Genomic DNA, 14,074 nt, shown 5'->3' with positions numbered 1-14,074 from the left:
ACCCAGGCCTGGGCCTTATGAGGAATTTAAAGTAGCCGTAAACCCTATATAATTGACATTTAGTTGTTCGACTGCCATTTTAAAAAAATAAAATACTTGTTTTCCTACTATGTTGCTCCTCTTTTTGGACCCACTTCCTCTCTTTGGGCATAAACTAAAATTATGGCAGCATGGCATTTCTCATGGCAGATTTCCTAAGAGTGACAACAATGGACCATGTGGAAGCCCATGTGACAGGGTGACAACGCAGGAGTAAAATTGGGAAACAAGAGCAGAATGTTGTCAACCTTTTAACAAGCACTGCCTGAATTAAAGACATTCATGGCAGGATTACCAATCATTATTTTTAATGAAAGCTGCCGATTTTAAAATGTTGAAAATAATTTTTAAAATTGCATTAATATGTTCAAGCTTTATCTGAGATTGTAATGATTGGGTTTACATAGACTTTAAACAAAGTGATGCCCCAATTTGTGCTATGGATTGCCAGGTCCCTTTTCTTTTGTCATTTTGAAGTTAATAATAAATTCAATAAATGTTTTTTGCATGTTTATCAGGGTTGAAGTAGAGGGCGCAAAGGGTGAATGCAAAAGACGATTTTTATAGTAAAATCCTCCTTTGCATGGTATTGGGTGTTCATTGTGTAGTGAATAGATACACCAATGAAGATGCAAGAAGAACAGGAAGTGCTCTATAAATACGGCAAATGTTAGGAAGACCTTCATTTTCCATTGATAAATGAGAAATGCAGATGTTCATTGGATGGGACTGTGATAAACCTGTGGGTAGCAAATGTTCTTTGTAACTACAGTAAACAACCCAAGGGGCAAATAAGCAGCAAATTGATACTTTGCAGCTTAATTAATATACTCTGTAGGGAGCTGATGACAGAAGAGCCTTTAGAGCCCGTCAATGCTCTCCTGCTGTGGGGAACTATGACTCAGTAAACATTTTCATACACTGTGACCGGGATGAGTTGTTTGGTAAGCGTTGCCTCTTTTAGGGCCCATTCACACTGGATCTGTTGTGTTGCGATCCATTGAGTTGCAATACGTTTCTTTTCAATAGATTCTAACGGAAGGGCATAGAAAAATGAATGGCAAGTTCACACCGCTCTGTTCTGTTGTGCTATGTTACGTTGGAAAAAAAAAGTTGAACATGTTTTTTTTTTAATTTATTTTTTGGTGCAGTGTAACGCAATGGATCCGGTGTGAGCTAGCCCCATTCACACCCATTAATTTTTCGGTGTCCTTTCATTAGCATCTCTTGAAAAACAGATCACAATGGATCAGAAGGTACAATTGCAAGTCCGCGAACCTCTCGTTGACTTTCGATTTTCTTCCAATTTTGGTGTGAATGCACCCTAAGTGTTCCTGCATCCCTTCTCTATTCTGTTTATGGTAAAAACCAACATGGAGGAGAGGTATAAGTCAGACTAGTACATACATATGGTGTTCAGATGCAAGGGTGCATTGTCACACCTGCTGCCAAAATGATGGGTAAACCCCAGGTTTCTTTTTTCTTGAAATCTGAAATGCAGTGTCTAGATCAGTCATCATGACACAAGACCAAGCCCTTTGAGACATGGCCTTAGTACTAGCTGATGTGCCTGGACGAACTGACCACTAAATCTTTTTTCCCCTCATTGATTAGAACATAGAAATGCAAGCTCATATTGCACAGGCGTGTCTATGTTCTCAGCAGATGGCCTTATCGTGGGTATATTAAGTGCTGGCTAGAAAAATAAAACCAGCAGATTAATTTCTTCCCTTGAGGTTGATCAGCCAGTGGTGTTCACTGCAATTTGAAAGTCTCCATAGACATTACAATTGCTTTCCAATTCTGCTGATATTGTCAAAGTTGGGTTAACACTTGTCTTACTGTATGTCTTGTGGATAGGTTAATGTATATATTTGAAACTGCATTTTAGAGAGGGGGCGGACGCCGCCTGAGGCAGACATTTTTGCTTCCTCCCTTATTGATTGCTAGGACATTGGAGGCTGGCCACACAGTATCCTGGGTTGCTGGGACGCTGGCAGCAGGCAACACAGCTACAGTGTGGAAAATAATTATTTGATCCCCTGCAGACTTTGTAAGTTTGCCCACTTACTGCACAACTTTGCTCTATAAATTGCTTGTAAATGGCCCTATATGGAAGAATTGTATTCCAACCTAACAACCATTGGTAGAGCCATTATATATTAGACATGTACACCAGCAAAAAATTTGGTTCGGTTCGTTTTGTTTCGGATTTTTCCTTATTTTGCTTTCTGGGATTCCTGCCCGAAAGTCAATTTGTTTCAGGATTTCCCCGCACCATATCAGGCCACATGCCCTCAACATGGGGAGGGTGCTTTGCCAGAAGGGGACCCTCTGGCAAAGCACCTTGTCCCAATATCGATGAGAACAAGGCCTCTTCCCAACAACCCTGGTCTGGTGGTTGTGGCCCGGTGGTTTTGTGGGCAGAGGGGGTCTTATCGGAATCTGGGTGCCCCTTTCATAAAGGGGGCCCACGGATGCCGCTCCCCCCTTCCCTGTGAATGAATAAGGGGTAGTTCTGGAAGGTCTCTCTAATATGATCGTTCATGCCCCATACAGAATTAGATTTTTAGCACAAATGTGCTGCAAATTGTTTCTGCATCTTGCAGAAATTTCATGCAGGGCCAGTGGCGTAACCAGAGTTACAGGCGCCCAGGGCAGAACAAAATTTTGCGCCCCCCCCTCAGTGCAGGGCTGTTGCTAGGATTATGAATACACTGGTGCATCCTTGGGCACACTGAAGAGAGAAAAGTACAAACCATTTTCATGGCTTAAAGAAGCAAGGTTAAAGGAGAACTATGGGGTTAAGTCTTTTCCCCATAGTTCTCCTTAGGGTAACGGGAGGACACAAACTAGCGTCCTCCCATCACCCTAGGCTCATACCGCGAGCTGTAGCGGTATACTGAGACGCCGCAGCTGAAGCGGATCCCGACAATTGTGCCGGGATCCGCCCAGCTGCGTGACTGACAGCTGGCTCTGCCCATGTAGAGGCAGAGCCAGCTGTACCCGCCCCCTCCCCGTCTGATCCGCCAGTCAGCGCTGGCGGATCGGAGCGGGGAGGGGGGAATCCAGCCCCTCCCCTGTCACGGCAGAGAGCCGTGACAGGATCGAGAGGTGAGCGAACGCCGGTATGTGTTCGCTCACCTCCCGATCTACTGAGCCGACCTGTGACCTGAGTCTCATTGTCACAGGTCGGCTAGAACTATGAGGTGAGTGAAAAGCCTTCACCTCATAGTTCTCCTTTAAATAGAACCTGAGCCTACTCACTATATGCACAACAGGTATATGCCACAGTCATTGTACCAGGTATGCCTTGATTACTGTGCACAACTGCTGAGACAATAAACACTTTGATCAGGAGTTTGTAATGCACAGCATTCAGAACCTGTTGGGGGTCAATGGAGGAGTGCCCCCTTAATGTTGGGTGTTCAGTGGAGGAGTGTTCCCCCCTAATGATGGGTAGTCTGTAAGGGAGTGCCCCTCTTCACATTGGGTGGTCAGTGGAGGAGGACATCTCTTATTGTTGTGCAGTCAATGAATGAGGGACCCCTTTAAAGTCATTTGAGCACCGCTAAACCATACATGTATTTTAATTGTGTGTTTTAGTTGTTTGCCTGGAGGTCAGTTTTAAATAAATCTGCATTTGTGTGGATTTTTAAAAAAAACCTTAGCTTGTGATATAAAACTATGGTAAATATATGGATCAGTATAGAAAGATACACTTTTCTTGTACTGGCTCAAGTATATGGACTTTTTGATTATTATAAAGATCAATAATCTCCAATTCATACACCATTCATTAAATACCCCTGTAGGGACAAGACCTTAATGTGGCCAAATGCAAGAATGTGTTACTGCAGACCTTCTTCCTAATTGTCTCATTTCCCAGATGACAGTCAGGGATCACATTACGAGTGAAAAGTCAATCTGCTCATCGATAAAGCAGTTGAAATAAAACAAAGTCAGAAACATCCTAGACACAGAAATAGGACTTTCAGGACACCACTGTAGTTTTTCCGTTCGATATCCAATGTTATATGAGCTACAAATCACATTTTAGAGTTCTGGTGGATAAAATACAGTATTATAGAGCAATAAATAATGGTATTTTGGGACTTTATTTCAACTGAGACTCTCTATTCATTACCGGAGAAGGAAAGGTATTGCTATCAAGTTCTCTGTCTTTTTACCTCCTGTATATACCACAACTAATAGTATAGGATGAATGGTAATAATGAAATGTTTTATGTGAATCTATATACATATCGGCGTTTGGCTCGGCGTAAAAAAGGATATTCTGATGACTCTAAAGAGAAATTGATTCCCAACACAGGCTGTATCATACTGTTAAGCCCAGAATATAAATGCCACTTTGTTATTTTTTGGATCTCGTATATAATTCTTTAAAGAGATATTGTAATGGTTTTGAGTCAATTTAATTTGTCGTATCGAATGTTATAAACTGATTTTACATCCTCTTCCTTTATATGTATATAAAATTCTTACTATACATACATGTAGTACCAGGTTCACACACAAGCCCTGTGAGTTTTTTCAACAGAGAGCGCTACAGAAGCTGTTTGCCTTCAGACTCTCTCTCTGACCGCAACTATGTACAAAGTTCTCTAAAAGGAAGTGAACGAGTCATATTTTTTAACAGAGCAGTTGAAAATAGTCTGCATGAATAAGATTCTGGCATGTCACAACATCAGGCAACCATATAATAAGTTGGGATGGAGTTATCCGTATATGCAGGCAAGAGGAAGCAACTCCCCAGCCTTTCCCGTAATCTGATTGTAATACTGTACAGTATAGCAAACTGCAGCAAAGGGCTGATGTGTTGTAGAAACTTTGTGTTTGACTCCCAGGACCTGCACATTTTCACGATTGTGTAATCTCTGAACTAGCATCTTATTTCAGAATGTAGATGCCAACTCTGAATGATGTCTGAACAAAGATAGTGTGGATCCTCATTTCAGGAGGAGAATTGTGATCTCTGTGAGAGATAATTAATACCAATATGTGTCATAATTATACAGGCCTGCCCCTTTAATGAGGCAGCCAGAGGCCGCTGCCTCAGGTGGCATTTATTTGGGTTATGTGGGAGGGGTGCGGCAGGCAGAGAGACATGGGCTCTCTGCTGCACAATGTTTGCAGTGTGCCTGCTCCCCATTACGGCCAGAGCATCCCAGGTTGCTAAGAGTCAGATGGGGAGATGTGTAAGGGCCATATACTAATACCAGTCCAGTCCATAGCAACCTGGGGCGCTCTGGCCTGCGTCCTGCCCTGCTCCTGGCAACCAGGGACATCAGTGAGTATTTATGTTATTTGTCACTTCTGTGTCACAAGGGGCAGACAATGTAGGAACATAGAAGGGGAAGGGTCTATATTAGGCTGACTTGTACTGATGATAAGCCCAGTTCTGCCCCTGACTAGTTTTGGGAGTGTTTTGTCTGACACCATAAGCAGCACCAGAGGATGCAGCACTGCCTGGTGCTGAGTTAGCATTAGTTTGTTTGTACATTTACCCTTATGCTTTAAAGTGTATTAACCTCCTTGGCGGTATTCCCGAGTGTAGCTCGGGGTTACTTCTCCATACCCTGAGCTACACTCAGGAATATCCCACAGTCTTGTCCCTCGAGCCGTGCGGTGTCCTCCGGCCGGCGCCGGCATCTGTCTTCCGGGTTCCGTCCCTTGCGAGCTGACGCGTCGCATGGGGGCAGAACCGGCGGGAAATTCGAAAAAAAACCCGGAAGAAACGACAAAATAAAATAACGAAAAAAATCTGAAAAAAAAACGCGCCGAAAAAATAACGAAAAGCGAAATAATAATACCGCCAGGGAGGTTAAGGCAGGCAATGCTTTCTAAATGAGCTGGCAGTACACATTAAGGTGATATTAAAGTCAAAAGGTTTTTACCTATCAAATGCTGATTAGATCACTTACAATGGATGCTGCTCCTTGATGTTTAAAAGTTTTAATTTCCTGTAGAAAAACCTGGTGCTCTGAGCACTGATCCTGATATTCTGTTTTAGCGTGACTGCTTCCCCCTTCAGGGTCCTGTGGAGCCACCCTTGTGTGCTAGTAATCTGTCACTCTCCTGATTCCCTCTCCTCCTTTCTCCAAGTTAGTAGATGAACAGCTGCTGGAGACTGTTCTGCCCCCTTGTGACCTTGTACTTAGCAGGAAGCTGAGAGAGGTGGAGCCAGCTGTATAGAAACCTGATGACTGTAAGTGTTTGGGCAAAGAATGTCAAGAAATACTTTGCTGGGCAATGTATAATTGATGTGCATTCATTATTTACAAAAAGTTTGAGTGTTTAATACTAATTTAACACATAAAAAAACAGACCATTTTATTTATTTAATAAAATAAATTTAGTGTAAAACAATGTTTGTTTAATCCTGAGTAGTTAAATAATATACCTGACATTAGGGGAAAGAGATTAATGGCCGCACATCCCGATAGTCAGAATTCATACGATAGGAAGTGGAAGAAAATGGGACTTTAAAGCTTCCTCCAATTTTTTAACCCTTAAACTATATAGCCCCAGGCATGTACCAGTGTTGTATGTTTAGTAAATACAGCTCGAGATGAACCAGACTACCATACCTCAAATTGTTCTGTAGCGGACAGTGATGAAAGCTTGCTGTGCTACGTTGTACAGATCTCGTGGCCTCCGAGGCATATAGCTTTGTTCAGTCATCAGGTGTGAAGCAAGATCGTTGTTGTGGAGCAGGATGAAACAACAAAGAAATTGGTCTCATTTTTGCTGGGGAAAATTGGCTATTTAAATCTCTTGGCTTTGTGGCAGAAGGATACAAAATCTAGACATTACTCTGTGCCTACAGTGTGAAGCCAATTGTTCAAATGGTTATAGCCAACTTTAATTTTGTAATTTGTTCTTTTTTGTTTAATATATATTAATTTTTCAAACATGACTCACAATTAGTTACACAACTGACACACATTCAACAATAATACAAAACAAGACTAAACAATACATTATTTCCATCTATCCCTTATATCGTATCTGATATCCATAACTTAATTTATAATCAGGACTATTCTCCCCAGTTACACAAGTTCAAAAATATTGTGAATTATCCTTAATATTTACTATAATTACAATTTAACATCATTAACGTTTCCCATTTCATATTTCGTGATAATATATTACCTCCTATATTTGGAAATGGGCGGTAAATTTTTATTTGTTTTTGTATAAATTAACATGGATACTGTAAGATTTGTAAAAAATCTCACTTAAATGAATGAGTTCACATAGAAGTGCTCTTTGGCAGCAGAATTCCTATAAAGGTTTATATGTAGCCCCGGGAGTATCCACCATACTCTCTATTTGTAAGGTAATTGCCCACCACAAAAATTTCCATACAAATCCAAAGTAGGTATAAAGGTGTTAATGGGTCTTGCAGTGGAGATAAGTTGTTCTGCTGCAGAATACATTTTTGTGCACCCCAGTTCCTATGTTTTCATGGATATTTGAGTCGCTTAGCCTGGTTTCGACTTTGGAGGTATGGTATTTTGGCTGCAAGGCAGCAGACCAATGACCCCAAACATACAGCCAATGTCATTAAGAACTATTGTCAGCGGAAATAAGAACAAGGAGTCCTGGAAGTGATGGTTTGGCCCCACAGAGCCCTAAACTCAACATCATGGAGTCTGCCTGGGATTACATGAAGAGACAGAAGAATTTGAGGCAGCCTACATCTACAGGAGATCTGTGCTTAGTTCTCAAAGATGTTTGGAACAACCTACCTTCCATCAAAAACTGTGTGCAAGTGTACCTAGGAGAATTGATGCTGTTTTGAGGGCAGAGGGTGGTCACACCATATCTTGATTGTATTTGGATTTCTCTCCTGTTCATTTACTTTCCATTTTGTTGATTGATAAAAATAAACTATTAACACTTTTATTTCTGAAAGCATTCTTACTTTACAGCATTTTTTTCACACCTGCATAAAACATTTGCACAGTACTGTGTGTGTGTGTGTATTTATAAACTGTATATATAGATACATACACACACATACATACATAGACACACACACACTCCTGTCTATTTTCTGTGTATGCATGTCAGCGATCACTTTGAATTGTAACTGTGCCCATTTACACTGTGCACTGCATTAACGCAAGAGTTATTTTGTGCATTTGAGGCAAGCTGCACTAAGACAGCCCATGCTCTAAGACAGTCAATTTACTGTGAATAGGCTGGCAGTGCTTATCAATTAATGAAAAAACATAGCTGCACCATTTTCTTTTCGATGCATCGCACCGCAACACGTGGACAGTTTACATCTCACATGCGTTGTGGTGTGCTTGCTTGGTGCGTCAAGGTGCCAGTCAAAATGAATGGCACCACAACACACTGCACTGGAGTCTGTGCAGTAACAAGTGCTAAAATAAGTGTTTACTGCTCTATGCATATGTGTCAATGGGCCCTTAGGGATCTGCAATAAAGGTAGGAGGTTTTCTTCTTTTTTCACATAAAATAAACTTATTAAAGGTATGAATGCAAGAAGCCATTTGCTCAGCCTCAAGATAGTAGCAGGTTAAGCAAGTGTAGGTAAGCACGGTAGCCGATGCCTGGGAAAGTGAGGTGTACATGTGACGGAGGGCAGCAGTGTGGGAATGAAATGCACTGAGCTGCCTGCAGGGCTAAGAGGAAGGATGAAATGTAATGCTCTGTACTACTTATAGACAGGGCTGGGAAGCAGACACAGGTGTGAGTGACAGATACATTTTTTCTCAGGCCTTTCAAGAAAAAAAAAAAGTCAGAACACAACCTTACCGGCCTCTGCTGGGAGGCTGATCTCAGAATGGTGCTGACTTTCAATTTACTTAACGCCTGCAATCCCCAGGCACCCATTAGAAGCCATTGCCTCTGTTCCCACCTGGAAGGCCATAATCATTCACTGTAATGTAGCTCAGGCAGACTGCAGCTGAGGAAGAGGTAGATGTATTACTGGCAGGGCATGCTTCGACTTATGGTTCCATGCCTGAAGGAAAGATACTTTATATAGAGAAGAAAAAAGTTTGAATATATATGATTAAAATTGCCATTTTCACGCTTTGATTATAAAAAACACATGGGTTTCGAAAGAAAACCTGTTGCCGGGTCATTTATTTTATCACCAATCCTCCCATTAGGTTATATGTGCATTTAACATATTTTGGGAATGTTATGTTCCTGTACAAACCTCCTTAGTGTAGATATCCAAAAGTCGTGGGACTGCTGTTGGGTGCCGCCATCTTGGATGTGATGTCCGCTAACCCAGCAGACTCAGAGCTGTCACTCAGGTAACGCTCTATAGCAGGGCATCAGGCGGCATCTCATCAGGTCTTAATCCGGCCAGAGCTTCCTGGGTTGCTAAGAGCTGGTAACTTTGGCCGGCATCTCGCCCAGCACACATCACTGGTTGTCAGGACAGGAGCTGGCCAAGCTCCTGCCAACCAGTGATATCAGTTATCTGGGCAGGATGCCAGACAAAGGTACCGTACAACCCCCCCACTGGTAACATGTGCCGCCAGCACATACACACCAAACATACACAGGCTGCAGAAATTGCAGGGACGCCCCTGCTCTATAGTATTCTCCATCACTTCCCCGCTGACTGCTACTACAGACAAGGTTATGTTGGGAGGTGAAAAGAGCGGTGGAGGAGCTGGGCCAACATAGACCGTAATTAGACACTCCCAGAAGTGGAGAGGGCTATGGCGTGTAAGGGGGGAGGGGGCGGTGCTAGGGAATTCACTTTCGGAGTAGTCACATTTCCTGCAGCAGAATCTGTTACACTAGTCTGCTCAATAACCAGAGTGCTGATTTAATCCACGAAAAGAAAATGGTGCCGCTATGTTTTTTCATTTATTGATGGACAAGAGCAGACATTTAAGGCTTCTGTATATAGCACGCAAGTAGGATTACACCTCCCCTAGCAGTATATACTTGTCATTCCTTAGGTAAATGTACTCCTGTGACCCAAGAGAAATAAATCCCCAAAAAACGTCGGCTTTACTTCTCTTTAAATTTGCCAGGTCAGTCCTGGCAAACTTTGTCTACTAGATCCTGGGTAGATCAGGTGAGTTATGCAGTGATGCACATCCATGAATGCAAACTGGATGTGTTGGCATGTGATTTTGACATGAAATACGTTGTATTGTTTGGCATTTTCTTTAAATATTGCTTGTGACAATATCACAGGAAACACCTGTCAGAACAGATCTTCTTCCTATGCACTGGAATATGTTATGACACGTTAAGATGCATTGCAAAGCTTTCTCTGAGTGTTTACATTGAATTGAATGGGATGAAAATAAAATTAGGAAAATGCAGATAGCTGGATTTCTAGTGTGCAGTGGAAAAATGCAGCAAAATGCACAGCAGCGCTGCTGTTGGAATGAGGCCTAAGCCTCGTTCAAAGATTTGTGCTTCCAAACACGTGTTAAAAATGCGTTTTTATGCATTTTGACATAGTTACATAGTATTTGAGGTTGAATAAAGACAAATGTCGAAGTCCAACCTATTGTGTGTATGCGTATGGTCCTACTGGGGTTTGTGTATGTATAGGTCCCTGTGTGTTCTCATTCTTAAGAGTATTTGTACCCCTGTATATTACGGTCCTGGAGGAAATCGTCCAATCGCCTCTTGAATGATTCCACACTCTCAGCCGAAATCACAGCATGTGGCAGCGAGTTCCAGACCCTGACTGATCTAACTGAGAAGAAACCCCTTTGCCCCTTGTGCTGAAATTTCTCCTCCACAATTTTAGGTGGTGCCTCTCGTCCTTGTCATGGAGTTAATTGTAAAGAGTTTGCTGCTAATGTTGCTATCCCCAGCAAACATTTTGTACATGAAAATCATGTCCCCCCTTAATCTCCTTACTTCCAATGAGAACATGTTTAAATTTAGTAGCCTTGTCTCATAGCTCAGGTCCTCCATACCCTTGGTGGATTTGGTCGCCCTCCTCTGGACTCTTTCAGTTCAAGGACATCCTTTCTGTTCACTGGTGCCCAAAACTGGACCACATACTCCAGATGAGGCCGAACCAGTGATCTATAAAGTGGCCCAATTATAGACCTGTCCCTGCAAAACATTCCCCTCTTATTACAGGACAGGACCACAGCTATTATTCAGCCTGTGGTCTACAATGACCCCCAAATCTATTTGCCTTTCAGACTTCCACAGCGAAGCATGCATTGCTTTTGGTTGCACTGAACCATGCATGTGTGCATCAATCCCCTGAAACATGCATGTTGTTTTTTTTTTTCATGGCATGCAAACACATATGTGTAAACTGGTACAGTTCTTGTACATTAGTTTTTTTATGCGGCTCAAGACTGAAATGCTCCTGTGTGAGGGCTTTACTCTGGTACACATTAAGGCTGATTTACTAAAGGAGTATACATGCTTATACATGCGTACATGTAAGTGCATAAATTAAGTCCACACAAGAAAAGTACATTGAAAAGAGAGCAGGAGGAATGGAACAAGCAATGTACACATTTAAACGCATACGTGTTTACATGTCCTAATGCTTACATTTTACTGATCATTACTTTTTGTCCAGAAAAGAAAACCATGGGTATATGATCGGTAAATTTCATATTATTCATACACATTCATTTCATTAATAGCAAAACGTAACTGCCCAATTAATAGCAAAACTCTATTTTTTTCTTTAATTTCTCTTGCATGTGATTGGCTATTCAAAGTGATCACAACTTTGCCTTATTTACTAATATTGACTTTGCAAAGTGACTTTACTCCTTTAGTAAATCAGCCACAGTAGAGCCTGTTCTGTCATATTTTCCAACAACGTTACGTTTGCCGACCTATGTAACTCGCACGCCCATGCCTCCAGCAGAATCGCTAATGTGCATGTGTACACATGCGCTCTGATAACACATTCAAGGTCACAATCTTCACGGGTCACACTGGGGACACTGAGTGACCCAATGGGTCACATTAGGGAGATTGAGTGACCCAGTGAGTCACGGAAGGGGGTGTGGCGAACAAAGGCGAGAATATATATAGGCGGGGTTTTTTTGTGTTTTCCATTCAGCGTATGCGCAATTGCGGTGTGGAAGAAGCATGGCCGTGCGTATTACGTAGGTTGCCCAACTTTTTCCGTGTTTTTTTTTTAATACAGCTCATGCACAATTGTGGTGTGGAGAAGGCGTGGCCGTGTGCCTTACATAGGTCGGCAAACGTAACAGGCTGGCAAATATGACAGAACAAGGCCCTTACAGAGGCCCATTTCAGCATTGAGCTGCATACAAAACCTAAGGTACCAGAAGTGTACGAGAACTGTCTGGTGTGGAGCACATACTTGGATGATGCCAGAGAGCACTTCACATGAAAAAACCCAGGTGGGCATTTTCAGATCAGAATAGGGATTATGACTGGAAAGACAAAGAAAATCTTAGCTTCTCAACACATTTGTGTGACCTTGTGGTATACAGGAGCTTTCTATTAGCTTCAGGAGTCCTGTGGATTTTGTTCCTTTAACAGTGGAGAGCTGCACAATAATTTAGACCTTGTGACAGAATGACCTGATTTGTTAATGCTGCATATCAACCAATCAAATTCTCCCATTCATGTTGAAGCACTGAATAGGGGGATGAAAGGAAGAACCTGATTTGAACCAATGGACAAGAAAAATAAGATCCTACACATACAGGGCTATTCACAAAAGGGTGAAGAGTTTGGAGAAGGCAGGAGAAGTGAACAATCCAGGCCAAAATAGATGATTTTGAAAAATTCTCCAATTCAGCTCACTTTCCAGTTCAGCTATGTTGTCCTAGATTGTTCACTTCTCCTGCCTTTTCCAAACTCTTCACACTTTTTTGAATAACCCTAACAAAGTTGATTATATTGTGCTATGTACATCTCTCCTCTTTTTCCTTCTCCTCCCTTTCACTCTTATTTTCACTCCTCTCCCTGTCTTTCTCTTCCATCTTTCTCTCCCTCCACTTACCCTCTTTTACATTCATAATAAGGGCTGTAGTAAGGGTGAGGCAAGTGAGGCACTCGCTTCGGGTGCAGCACAGTTGCGGCTTGCAACCTCAGCAGGACGGGATGAGTTGAGGGCAGCTGCAGTGCTGAACGCCTCACTTATTGTCTGATACACGGAGTTCCCAGACGGCAATAGGCTGTCAGTTAATGCCCCTTAAAGCCAGGTGAAAACTCCATGCACCAGCCAATGAAGCATCACACCTTTGACCCTAACATGACCCCTCCCTTTATACCCCGCACGTGGAGCTAAAAAGGCAAGGATGACTTGGGGATGAAGGAGACCTGGGAACTAACTAAATATGTAATTGGGAGAATTTTCTCCCATAACCTGCTCTATCCCCTCATGAGGTAAGCAGCTGGTATTCTGGTAGTTAGCACTTCAATCTAGGGAAATGTGTTCATCAATGCATCCACACACAGCCACCTCCTCATGTATCACTTGCCCCTCCCTTTTAGATTGTAAACCCTCATGGGCAAGGCCCTCCTTACCATCTTGTCTTGAATTGTGATTGTAATGTCTTCCTTATATTGTAAAGCGCTGAGCAAACTGTTGGCGCTATATAAATCCTGTATAATAATAATAAATAATAATAATGTTTGGCAAAGATAAACAAGTACAAATGCACTGATCTGGATCACAAGAGGACTGTCAATGCTAACGCTTAGGGAGTATTTCCTTCCATAACCTCTCTTTGCTCTGTCCCCATCTTCATATGATCTCTGTTTTTCCCTCATCACCCCATTAAAAATTTCCTTTTCTCCCCTTCTCAGTCCCTTTAATCTCATGTCCCCATGCTCTGTCCCCATCGCCCCTTAATGTAAACCCCCTGCACTGTCCTTATCACTCCTTGTCCCCATCACCCCCTTGAAATCCCTTTTTACTCCCCTGCGCTGTCCCTATCACCCCATAAACAGTTCTAATAGCATTAATTTCCTTGTTGTTTATTTACTTTCCTCAAAATAACCTGGGGGGGGGGGGGGGGGAGCATTTTTCTTG

The sequence above is a fragment of the Nanorana parkeri genome, unplaced genomic scaffold (assembly GCF_000935625.1).
Source record: "Nanorana parkeri isolate BGI_ZX_2015 unplaced genomic scaffold, ASM93562v1 scaffold20, whole genome shotgun sequence".
Taxonomy (NCBI): Eukaryota; Metazoa; Chordata; class Amphibia; order Anura; family Dicroglossidae; genus Nanorana; species Nanorana parkeri.
This window is presented reverse-complemented; position numbering follows the sequence as displayed.